The following is a 13,164-nucleotide window of genomic DNA, read 5'->3' on the forward strand; positions in this document are numbered from 1 at the left end:
TATAGTGGGCATGCGGGAGGCCGGGTGGACGTACCGCTGAATTGCTCAACACGTGGGGCGTGAGGTCTCCACAGTACATCGATGTTGTCGCCAGTGGTCGGCGGAAGGTGCACGTGCCCGTCGACCTGGGACCGGACCGCAGCGACGCCAAGACCGTAGGATCCTACGCAGTGCCGTAGGGGACCGCACCGCCACTTCCCAGCAAATTAGGGACACTGTTGCTCCTGGGGTATCGGCGAGGACCATTCGCAACCGTCTCCATGAAACTGGGCTACGGTCCCGCACACCGTTAGGCCGTCTTCCGCTCACGCCCCAACATCGTGCAGCCCGCCTCCAGTGGTGTCGCGACAGGCGTGAATGGAGGGACGAATGGAGACGTGTCGTCTTCAGCGATGAGAGTCGCTTCTGCCTTGGTGCCAATGATGGTCGTATGCGTGTTTGGCGCCGTGCAGGTGAGCGCCACAATCAGGACTGCATACGACCGAGGCACACAGGGCCAACACCCGGCATCATGGTGTGGGGAGCGATCTCCTACACTGGCCGTACACCACTGGTGATCGTCGAGGGGACACTGAATAGTGCACGGTACATCCAAACCGTCATCGAACCCATCGTTCTACCATTCCTAGACCGGCAAGGGAACTTGCTGTTCCAACAGGACAATGCACGTCCGCATGTATCCCGTGCCACCCAACGTGCTCTAGAAGGTGTAAGTCAACTACTCTGTCCAGCAAGATCTCCGGATCTGTCCCCCATTGAGCATGTTTGGGACTGGATGAAGCGTCGTCTCACGCGGTCTGCACGTCCGGCACGAACGCTGGTCCAACTGAGGCGCCAGGTGGAAATGGCATGGCAAGCCGTTCCACAGGACTACATCCAGCATCTCTACGATCGTCTCCATGGGAGAATAGCAGCCTGCATTGCTGCGAAAGGTGGATATACACTGTACTAGTGCCGACATTGTGCATGCTCTGTTGCCTGTGTCTATGTGCCTGTGGTTCTGTCAGTGTGATCATGTGATGTATCTGACCCCAGGAATGTGTCAATAAAGTTTCCCCTTCCTGGGACAATGAACTCACGGTGTTCTTATTTCAATTTCCAGGAGTGTATTTCGACCGTATAACATTCAGCCATATTGAGAGTGAGCCGCAAGACTGCCGCTCTAGTTTCTTTTCTTCATTCTTATTTTAACACATTATACAAAGGTAGGCCGGGAGCGGCAATATTACGCCACTCTTCGGCCACAGATAATACATAGAGAAACAAGGAAGACATAGAAAAACAAAACATAATGATGGATGGTCGGTTTGTGGGATTAAAGGGACCAGACTGCTACAGTCATCGGTCCCTATAATGATGGACAAAAAACAGTAGACACATGAGTAAAAGACACGGAGCCGTTCACCGGTGTAGTAAAAAAACAAAAAACAAAGAAAAACAAAATAAAAAACGTTCAGCACTTGTACAAGAACAGAAACGATGGAGCGTGGGCGGTGAAACACTAACACACTAACACGACGGCACACACAAAGAACCGATGGCGATGATCTCCGGTGCGCGAATGTTCACTGTACGTGTATGAGTCTGGGGACCTGCCAAAGGGGAAGAGGTGGGGGAGGAGGGAGGGGGGGCGGTGGAGGCGACAGTGGCAGAGGAGATGGGAGGGGGAGGAAAGAAGGTACGGGGGTAGGGGAAGCCCAGGGGGAGGAGGGAGAGGGAGAAGGGAGAGAGGGTGCCCTTGAGAAAAAACACAGGGTGTGGTAGGGGAGGATCAAAGTTGGTAGGAGGGGTGGATGAGGGGATGACGGCATCATCTGGGAGGGGGAGTTGGTGGAAGCCACCTCGGGCGAGGGTACGGAGAGTGTAGAGATGGAGAGCAGGAGGGACGTGGGAATGCAGGCGCGGCAGCGGACGGGGGTGGGAGAGGATGGGAGAGACAGGCGGGTGAGGGGGATCAAGTTTACGGGAGGAAAAGCAGGAGGTGTGGGAACAGAATAAGGTCGTACAGGATCCGCGTGGGGGACGGGAGACGGATGCGATAGGCGAGGCGGAGAGCATGGCGTTCTAGGATTTGAAGGGATTCTTAAATGTAGGAGGGGTGGAGATCCAGGTGGGGTGGGCGTAGCACAGGATAGGGCGGATGAGGGATTTATAGGTGTGGAGGATGGTGGAGGGGTCCAGGCCCCACGTGCGGCCAGAAAGGAGCTCGAGGAGACGGAGTCGGGAGATGGGGAGTCCAGGAGGGGCAGCGGTCGAGGGTGACGCCAAGGTACTTGAGGGTGGGGGTGAGGGTGATAGGACGGCCATAAATGGTCTTATAGGAGACGGATGGAAGGGGTGGTTTTGCCTACAATGATCGCCTGGGTCTTGGCCGCTCCAGTGCTCGCTTCGTCCCTTTATACTCGTGTGCTGCGCACCTGTGCATGCGGCCAGAGATGCAAGTGCGCCAGAGACGTTGGTCGGCGGCAGAGACGTGCACAATGCGCGAGTTACATCTATGACTCCGCAGTCGATCTGTGTTGGGATGTCGATATGTCATTGTGCGTTGCACTGTGGCGGCGTCTTTGTGAGTTTGTTACAGCAAGTGCCGGATTCCATGATTTGTCAAGGTTGAAATCACTATCTCTATTAATTAAATTCGACGTCAAGCGAATTGCAACTGCCTTCTTGACTATCGAGTCCCAAGAAGATGAAGTAGTTGCCAAAATTTCGACGTTGTCGTACAACATACTGTGACCAGTGTCAATACAGTGCTCTGCCACTGCCGACTTGTTAGGTTGTAAAAGTCGCGAGTACCTCCGGTGTACATGGCCGCGCGGGATTAGCCTAGCGGTCTGGGGTGCTGCAGTAGTGTGCAAGCTTAGGGACTGATGACCTTAGCAGTTAAGTCACATGAGATTTCACACACAGTTGAACAATTGTTCTGTACATCCTTCTTGGACAGTACGAGTTGTTTGTCCAATGTAAGAAAGGCCAGATTCACATGGAACTTTGTGAACTCCAGATTTTCGGAGAAACAAATCATCTTTGACGGAGCCCACGAGTGCAGCTGTCTGGGGTGGAGGACGAAGAATCACTTTTACTTAAAGTCTGCCGAGAATCCGTCCTATTGTCGTTGAGAGGCTACCCACATATGGCAGCAAGGCCATCGACTTAAAGTTTCTTCGTCTTCTTCTGCTTTCTTTGTGGCCTGTACGCTTTTGTGCTGTACGTGTCCCTTCACGTTTCCACTTTACTATCACATCGGAAACAGTGGACCTAGGGATGTTTACGACTGTTGAAATCTCGTGTACAGACGTGTGAGACAAGTGACACCCAATCACCTGGCCACCTTCGAAGCTCGTGAGTTGCGCGGTGTGCCCCATTCTGCTCTCTCACGATGTCTAATGAGTACTCAGATCGCTGATATGGAGTACCTGGCAGAAGGTGGTTGCACAATGTATACTTTTGATCACATAGTGTGTAATAGGGCGTGTGGCGACCTTCCCATCCTGTCGTGTGGCGTCGGACAGAATTGAGGTCACATTTGGTGCCGATTAGGAGGAGCAGCGAGATTAGTGTTTTAACGTCCCGTCCACAACTAGGTCATTAGAGGCGGAGCAGAACGTCGGATTAGGGAAGGATGAGAAAGGAAATCAGCAGAACCCTTTCAAACGAACCACTCCAGCATTTGGCTGGAGCTATTTTAGGAATATCACGGAAAACCTATATCAGATAGCCGGACGCGGGTTTGAACCGCCGTCCTCCCGATTGCGGGTCCACTGTGCTGAGCAGTCCCCCACCTCCCTCGGAACATTTGGTGCCGATATGACAACATTAGCCCACCTTACCGGTCACAAGAGTCTCTTGCTTTTGCCTTGTCTTTGGCATGTATCGAAACGTCGCAGTTTGAAACGCCGCCCAGTCCCAGGGTGGATCACAGGGCACTATGATTTCATACCATTACTGGGGAGGGTTTTCGGAACCTTCGATTTGAGTTTCACAATTCAGCGTCGTAATGAGAGAAAATCAAGGTGCTTCAAAAAAGTGACCGTTTAATTCCTTTTCAGAGTGCAAGAACTTCGTGTGGATGTTCATTACGTGATACTTCTCGAACGTGTGTCGTACAGTGACATACTTTTGAAGGTACATTCAGTGGTATACCGTCTACAAAAAATGTTGCGAATAGAGCTGGCGGTAAAGAAGTAATAAATTATAACGTCATTCACGATGCTGCAGTTTTACTGCATGAACAGCAAAAACGTAGTAAGCGATGAACTTTTTTTCTTTTTATTAGGGGGCCGTGGTAGCGAGAAAAAGTTTCTAAAAGGTTTGACATTATATGCAAGATTTGTTGGAAGTTGCCAAGTGCCGTTATTCCCAAGTACTGCGTAAATAAATCATGTGTAATTTGCGCGTTATGAGATACGGTGCGTCCCGACTTACAACCGTTTGAACTCCAATGCTTACCTTTTTTGTAGAACCTTTAACGTATGATTAGGCCTCTTGTAGAGTAGATGTGAGAGAATTTAAAATATTATCATTAGGTCAATAGCTACACGCTGCCACCTTGAGGGACTGTGTTCAGTGGTAGCTGGGCATTGTGAATGCTAGCAGTGTTGGTGATTCATTCGTGACGGCCATTGCGTGCGAGATGTCACTGTGGACGGCCGTCGGTGCGCCCTCTGTTCTGACTTTGCAGGCGTCAGCTGTGTGCTCACTTCAGGGGTGAACAGCGTTTCCAACACTCACTGTAGGGTACAGCCACGGCGACAAATGCACTGGCGCAAAAAACGGAACTTCAGAAACCAATTAATGTAGATTTATTTATTTATTTAGCGTATGGCTCATAACATCACAGTAAAAATTACAGAAACAACACGATTTAAGAAAAATCACATATGTATAAACAGAGCAGTAAATAACAGTTTGTATATAAGAACACCGCCAATTCTAAATTTACACTCACAGAAGAGCAATCACAAGCAGACGTCCAGCTTAGATAATAGATAGTCGATTGCCTCTTGGGTCGCCATTAGGAAATGCCGTGGGTCACCCTCGTATGCCCTTAGTGGTCCCTCCTGAACGATGTGTTTGACCGTCTGTCTCTCAGCGCCACAGTCGCAAGCGGCCGAAGGAAGTTTACCCCATCTGTGTAAGGAGTCGGCGCATCTCCAACAGTTGGTTCTGATGCGATTAAGAGTTGACCAAACTTTGCGAGGGCAATCAAATCCTTTTGGTTTACTAAAGATGCACGGCATACTGCGGCAGTTTACTGCTGTTCTGCTCCCCCATTCCTCCTTCCATCGGTCATTTATTTTAAAGTTGGTTTGATGCAGAGCCTGTGCGGTCTTTAGTGGAGGATGCCTAGACCGGAGTCGGTTTCCTCGGATGTCGTGAGTATCTTCATGGATTTTTAATTGAGGGTTAGTCACGATTTTTTGAAATTCTCTAACCAGAGCGTGTTCACGGCGCAGGTTAGGAGTGGCTATGTTACTGAGATCGGGCAGCCACACACCTGATTGTGCCTGATATAATACGCATTGTTGCATTAAGTTGGCTATCTACCATGTGTGTGTGTTTGCTGTTGAGCCACACTGGGGCACAGTATTCTGCCACTGGATACATCAAGCCGAGTGCGGATGTTCTTAAGGTAGATGCTGTGGAGCCCCAAGTGGTGCCACAGAGCTTCTGCAATATGTTCTTGCGTGTTTTAAGTTTCGCTGCAGTTTTCGTCAGGTGTTCTTTGAATGTTAGTGTCCTATCTAGGGTAACCCCAAGGTACTTTGGGTGTTTGTTGTGATTTAGTAATTTCCCGTCTAGATAGACTTGTAGTTCTCTGTTGGCCATTTTGTTGTTCAAATGGAAGGCAGAGTAATGAAACTGCGGAAATACATTTGCGTAAGTAACATATTTAAGTGATAAACATTGCAAGATCGTAGACTAATGTAATCGAGAGAAAAGCCATTGCAAATGAGATATGCTGGTACATTAGTAACCGGTGTAGCCGCTAGAATGTTGAATGCAAGCATACAAAATCGCGACCTGTACACGGGCCGCATATCAGTTTGCGGGACAGTGTTCCACGTCTGTTGCAACTTGGGCGGTCAGTACAGGAACGGTTGACGCTACTTGTGGATGACGCTGGTGCTGTTGTCCGATGATGACCCATTTGTGCTCGGCTAGCGAGATCTGGTGATGGAGCAGGCCAAGACAACATGTCGTCACTTCGTACAGCATGTCGGCTCACATCATCACCACGTGTCGAGCATTATCGTTGAGCCGTGAGCGGTTGCTGTTTATATATTGTTTGTCATCTTCTTTTACGGTACTGCCGCCTCGCTTTCTTATTCTATTTACTGGCGCCACTAACTTCTGCCTTACTTGGCCGTGAGTGGCAGCAGCAGCGCTTATCGATAAGTGCACAGTCGTACCATCTGTGGAGCGAGCCGATACTATTTCCGGGTCGTCGTGTGTCTTGAAGTCGGGACGGAGCACGAGCTCATGTCACATGTAAAGGGTGACCAGACAGCTGCATCATAACACAACACATTCCTGCGGCGGCATCGCAGACATGTACTGTCGCATGAAACCGATCTATGCTGCGATTGACTGCGCTAAGCAATTTCTTTGGTGCAGTTCGGCAATGATTCTTGCAGGCTCTGCAGAACGACCAAGTTTACTCTCCATCATGTTGCACACATGGTCAGTTGGCGAAAGATCTGGTGATCTGGTTGGCAGAGCCAGTTGTAAACCATAAAGAGCATGTTGCGTTGCAGCTGCCGTGTGTGAATGTGCATTGTCCTGCTGAAAAAGCATATCAGGTTTCCGTCGATGAAATGTCAGTAGCATGGGGATAGCAACCTGAACACTGTAGCGGGCACGAGTCACTTTACCATGCAGAAGCACAATATGTCACTGCGTGTTGTGACTGATGCCACCCTACACCGTGAAGCTCGCGACGGGGGCCTGCGTGTCGCGAGCGAATGCTCTCTGGACGTGTACGTCTATCACTCGGGTACAGGCAGAATCTGCTCTCATCGGAGAAGACAACAGTGCTTGTACTGATACATCCCATTCCTCGTTAAGAGAGCTATCACATCCTTAAATAAACAATTCAGAGAAGAGATGTTCGTGACTGAAGGTAGTCGATAAGTGGTTGGTTGGTTGATTTGGAGGAAGGGACCAAACAGCGGGTTATCGGTCCCTTCGGATTAGGGAAGGATGGGGAAGGAAATCGGCCCTGCCCTTTCGAAGGAACCATCCCAGCATTTTCCTGAACCGATTTAAGGGAATAAAGGAAAACCGAAATCAGGATGGTCGGACACAGGTATGAACTGTTTTCCTTCTGAATGCGAATCCAGTGTGCTAAGCTCGGTCGTTAAATGGTGAGCACGCCACTTTTGGGAGGTGTTTCAAATCGTACGAGCTAACGATCCAGTGACTGTACGGAAATGGGTAACAGACGATCCTACCTGCTGAGGTGGAGACAGGAGTTCCACGGAGTGGACGGTGCGGAAGAAAGAGCTCCGTGAACTCGAAGAACGCGAAATGTCGAAGATAGTAAACGTGCTGAAATTGTTAATTGTCAAGTTGAATATCAGATATGTTATGTGCGCAATACAGAGAGGTGATATACATGTTGGCAGCTGTCTTCATTCACCAGGTGTCGAGGTGTAGTTTTGAAGATACGAGTAATATAAGGTGAGGTTCGGACAGCCAGTACTGACCCGACCGCTGGCGACACACGTGCATTGTCGGGCGGAAGGAGATTTGAGCGGGGACGACCGTTGGTTGGTCGTTCGGTCGGCCATCTCATCGGGCAACATGTAACTGGTTCTCTGACGGTTTCTGGGCCCCTTCAATTGGTCATCTCGACAGACGTGGGTCGGTTCCTTGCCTGTGCAGAGATGTTGGAGTGTTCCCTCTGCACGGTTGGGTCCGAGCCGGTGTCTCCGGGTCGCTGTGTGTCCGAGTAGCGAATGGAGATCGAGGGAGTCGTGTACGGACCAGCAGTTCAGCCAGGCGTGGGGCAGCAGTCGGGGAGGGAGGAGCGCCAGTGAGGTGCGGACAGCCAGTGTCCGCCGACCGCTGGCGACACACGTGTACTGTCCGATTCTAGATGACTGGAGCAGGAACGACCGTTGGTTGGTCGTTCGGTCTGTCATCTCATCGGCCGACGTGTATTTGATCTTTTGACTGCTTCCGGGTGTTGGTCGGTTGGTCGGTTGCGGTGGAGCAGCGGGGAAGTCCCTGCGGCGTGTGATCAGGCCGCGGCCGGTGGCGGCGTGCCCGGCCAGCTGGAGTCGTGGGGCGCTTCTTACCAGGGTTACGAAGTTCGTCGCCGACCGATCCTGGACACTAAAGTTGTGCTCGACTGCCATCACATCTCTTCGTTTGATCCTGGTTGTCGCTTTCTGGGAGATTACCGCGAGCAACAACGTGCGTGCATTGAAGTCGGCTAGAATTGCAGCCGTCTTCCTGTGTGGTGTTTAACTTTATCTAATTCATTCCGTTATTAATTAAGCCTGCCAGCGGTATCTTCTGCCTTGTGGCCGTTGACGTTCCGGTGACCTGCCCCGGTTGTTGACGTAGTTTTTGCCAGTCGTGTTGATGCCGTCCAGCACAGCGTGTAGACTGACAGCTGAGGTGTTGTTGGTAGTTTTGGGCGTTTATTCTGACTCGACTGGATTGGGCACCAGTATCCAGAACGTTGTGCTTTTGACGTCTTGTCGTCGTTTTGCTGGTCGGGTGGAGCAGAACTGATCTTGTTGCTTGGTTCGTCAACTGGCTTTCGGTTGGGTTGCATTCCGATTAGGAGGTTGTTGGTCTGGCTGCCTGTCTCACCTTAACGCGCGTTAGTGTTACCTTCCCAGGCCGATCCTTGGAACCTTCTGAGCGCTGCTCCTTGTGTTTTACATAGTGATTTTCTTTTTAGTCTTCTGTGTGGCCTTCAGCCGAGTTTTCAGACTTTTAAAATCAAAAGTTGAAAAATTTTGTCCTAGGCCTTAAGCTGTAAGAAATATTTTCTAGTTTTCATGTGGCCTTCAGCCGAATTTTCCAGTTTAAATTAAAAACTGGAAATTTCTTTGTCTGGGCTTTAAGCTGTGAAATTGTTTGGGTTTCGTATGTGGCCTTCAGCCGAGAGTTATGTGAGGCATTTTAGGATAAAGCCTTTAGCCTATTTTAGTTGAAATTTAGAAGCTCTTCCGTTTAGGCCTTAAGCCGTAAAATTGTTTTCTGCCTTCAGCAGAGATTTAATCTGTCTTAAATTAAAAATTCAAAATCCTTGTTGAGCCGTGGTAAAATTTGCTGTTTTGAAGAGCGCGCCGCAGCGCGTAGTGTAAAGCAGTCGCCTTCCGTTTCTGGCGGTGGCGCCGCTGTGGCAGTCGCAGCTTTGGTGTCTCCCTCTGGTCGGAAAGGGAAAGGTTGCCTTTTCACGTACATTTAAGGGGCGCCATGAGCTCGCCAGTCGGAGGCAGTTGGTCAGCCAGGGCAATCTGTCAGTCTGGGCGAGTCTGGTCAGCTAAGTTAGTCTGGGTCTGTCTCTCGTCCGCATTGGTGAGGCGGTTGGTGTCTGTCGGTCATCCGGGGTGCTAGTATGTGTTAGGCCGCCAGTCCGCTCGAGTTTGCTCAGGAAATGGTCATTGGCGGTTCAATCGATCGGTTGGTCGGTCGCGCACTGGGACACGAGATGACTTGTCCGTCTTGAGCGTCGGCGCATGTGAGGTCGCCACGTGAGTCCAGTGGGCCGCGCCGTATAGCGAGGGGTAGTGGCTTCGCGGCCGACACGAGAGCAACAGAAGTCAACCCTCGACATCGGTCTGGCCGGTGCGAGCTGCGACGCCGTGAGACGGGAGATCGGCGCGCCTTCCTGCGTCCGTTGAAGCGGCTGGCAGCGAGCGGACGGTTCGGGAGAGCGTTTTGTGGGTGCTGCGCCAGGTCTTCGCCAGAAATCGCAGTTATTAGAAGTTAAGTGATTCGTGATATGTTGTTTCAGTTACTTGTTAAATTCTACTTGTTTTCTTGGTCAGTCTCTCTTCCCCCGCTTGCTCGTTTCGTTAGGCAGTTAGTGTCTGTCTGTCTGTCTGTTGTCGGTCTGCCGTACGTTAATAGCTGCCTCTGTCATGTTTGTCGGATTCGGTGTTGACGAATTTATTGTTTAAAGTGTAAACGGCCGAATCCTTGAAATATGTTTTTATCTTGCCTATCATCTAGCGAGGTGGTATATGTGTAATGTAGAGCATGTTGTACATTTTATGTAAGTCTGCATTTTGTGGGTTTTATTTAAATAGTCATTTTAGGTTATAAGGTTGCCACCCTTCCATCGTAAGAGTCCTTTAAAAAAAATTGCACTTTCGGTGGCAAATAATTTGAGTGTTGTACCATTTCCATTCCTCTTACGGGGAGCATAGTTTACGTGTTTGTGTGAGTTATTAAAAATTTTTGTGTTTAAAGTAATCTGGTGTGTTGCAGATTTGTACCAGTGTAGTCTTTCAGAGGTTGTTGTGAGCGGTCGTGACTACGGCCGTGGTGAAAGGGCGTAGGCAAGCTTCTCAGCCCGAAGGCTGATGCTGTTAATATTGGTTTTTTCTGCCTCTAAATAAAATTGTAACTTGATATTTCGAGGGTGCTTTTCTGCCTATAATTTTAAATCTGTTTTTGAAAAGGCTTTTAGGAATAAAATTAACATTTGTTAAAAGTAATTTCAGTTTCCATCAGTTACTTCCTGGCAACTACTTCCACGCTCACATAGTGTGATTAAATGTGTTAATGTTCTTGATGAATCGCTAGTAAATAAAGTAAATTCTTTAAGAAAAAGATTTTGAAACTTAAAAATCACGGTTCATTTGTCTTGCCCTTAAGTCATAAGATTGTTATTCTTTAGTACGAGGCCTTCAGCCGAGTTTTACCCGACATATTTTAAGAAAAGGCCTTCAGGCTTTTCAAATTGAAAGCTCTTCTTCCTAGGCCTTAAGCCGCTAAACTGCTTTGTTGATATGCGGCCTTCAGCCTATTTAGATTAAACTTTGAAAATCTCTGTCTCGGCCTTAAGCCGTGACACTGTCCTTGATTAATGTGAGGCCTTCAGCCGAGTTCTATGGGAAAAATTTAAGCTAAGGCTTTCAGCCTATTTATATTGAAGATAAAAAAAATTTTCCTAGAGATGTGAAAGCTCCAGAAGAACTTCTGTACCTCAATTTCTTGCTTGGGCTTTGCGCCTTGGGTTTTCGATGTGGCCTCCAGCCGATCTAAATTAAATCAAAGGAGGTCTTTCGTTAAAACCCTGAGAGTTTTGATTCTTGCTAGTGGGATTGTGTGTTTTAAGAAATAAAATTTATATGTTGAGTGCAACTGATAGTTATTTTGGCCCCTTTCCACAAATATCACCTCACCCGCTCTGTGCTGCTAGCCCATGGATTTGAATCGCGTTGGAAAACACCCCTTGGAATGCTGTCCACGAGTCGCAGCACAGAAGGCGCTCAATTTTGCAGTGAGGGTGCTCCTGCTGTCAAAGGAAACCGCAGGCCATACCAGAACTCGAGGTGTGGGCCCAGTGTGGCTAGCAGGTTGGTCGCAGGCCTTCACCTGACATCCCCCTATCCAAGACACAGCCATCACTGGCACACAGGCAGAACAAACTTTCATCGGAAAAAAAACAACAGAGCTGCACCGTGTCCTCTAATCGACTCTTGCTTGACACCGCTGTAGTCGCAAATGGCGGTGGTTTCGGGTCAGTGGAATTCGAGCCAGAGAGCGTCTGGCTGTACCAGTTCGTTGTATCACTGTGTCGCCAACTGCTGCTCAAGTTGCTGCTGCAGATGCAGTACGAAGCAGCAGAGCCACAAGCCGAGCGCGAAGGTCTTCACTCACGTGGGCGTCCGGAAGCCGGTTTTCTTACGACTGTACATTCTGGTGACCACCGCTGCCAGCAGTCATGCACAGTGGCTACATTCCTGCCAAGTCTTTCCGCAGTATCGCAGAAGGAACATCCAGCTTCTCGTGGCTCTCTTACACAATCTCAGTGAGGTGCTGATAATTTCTTGTCGCCTGAAAGCAATTCTTACTAACATCAACTCACCACGTCCAGTCTCAAAGCTAACTAACGCTCACGAGCGTCGCAGCGTGTATTTAACAAAACCTAATCTGCACGCTCATAGTAGCGCGACTTTTACCCAATTGGCATGAAATCTGACTATACTTGGTCTTTCGGGCGTAGAAACACACACCAACTTTCGTTTATCTTTTACAACTCCTTCTTGGTGTAGCGATGTTTTTTTCCGTTAGTGTATGTACTAGTTCTGAACAGCTTCGGCTACTTGGGCCTGCAGGAATGTATCGACGGATTTCTGCACACGTGGGGCACAATGTACAGGTGGAGTAAAGCACTCCGTCTTCAGGCCACAAGCGGCCCATCGGGACCATCCGACCGCCGTGTCATCCTCAGCTGAGGATGCGGACAGGAGGGGCGTGTGGTCAGCACACCACTCTCCGAGTCGTTACGATGGTTTTCTTTGACCGGAGCCGCTACTGTTCGGCCGAGTAGCTCCTCAGTTGGCATCACGAGGCTGAGTGCACCCCGGAAAATAGCTACAGCGCATGGCGGCCTGGATGGTCACCCATCCAAGTGTCGGCCACGCCCGACAGCGCTTAACTTCGGTGATCTGACGGGAACCGGTGCATCCACTGCGGCAAGGCCGTTGCCCACAGGTGGAGTAGCGCTGCTTTCGACACTGGTCTGTGGAACATTACCACAGCAGTAGACAAGGTTCTGGACGTCAAAATGAACACACTGTGCGAGCAGCACTCACCGACCTAACATGATGCAGGGATGAAATGTAGGCACATTTCTACCTGCTCTGTCATCAGGGAGCATTCGGAACTGTCTTCTCGCAGCAGGACTAAGATCACGTGTGCCTCTGGCCAGGCTGACACCACCAGGCACGGCTACGCTGCTGTAGAAACAGTGGACTGGAGAGTGGAATGGGGCTTGCAGTGTTTCAGGCTGACTGTGTGCTGATTTATTATACTTCGCCTCATCCACCAAACACTTACATGACACCTGAACACTCCTTTTATATGAGGGCGATTCGGGTAGTAAGGAACGTCAGGTCGCGTAATGGAAACGACAGTGAAAATCAATACTGTTTTATTTGTAAAGAAGTTGTACAGAACTGCAACCAG

At 49.6% G+C, this 13,164-nt stretch overlaps 1 protein-coding gene and 1 pseudogene across 1 annotated transcript in view; both read right to left on the reverse strand.

The window, feature by feature from the left end:
- The window catches only part of LOC126214988 (acetylcholinesterase-like), a 762,016-nt gene that overhangs the window by 671,989 nt on the left and 76,863 nt on the right, over positions 1–13,164 (reverse strand). The gene's annotated exons all lie outside the window — the stretch shown is intronic.
- On the reverse strand, positions 12,568–12,685 carry LOC126215486 (5S ribosomal RNA; annotated as a pseudogene).

The sequence above is a fragment of the Schistocerca nitens genome, chromosome 12, assembly GCF_023898315.1.
Source record: "Schistocerca nitens isolate TAMUIC-IGC-003100 chromosome 12, iqSchNite1.1, whole genome shotgun sequence".
In the NCBI taxonomy this organism is placed as follows: domain Eukaryota; kingdom Metazoa; phylum Arthropoda; class Insecta; order Orthoptera; family Acrididae; genus Schistocerca; species Schistocerca nitens.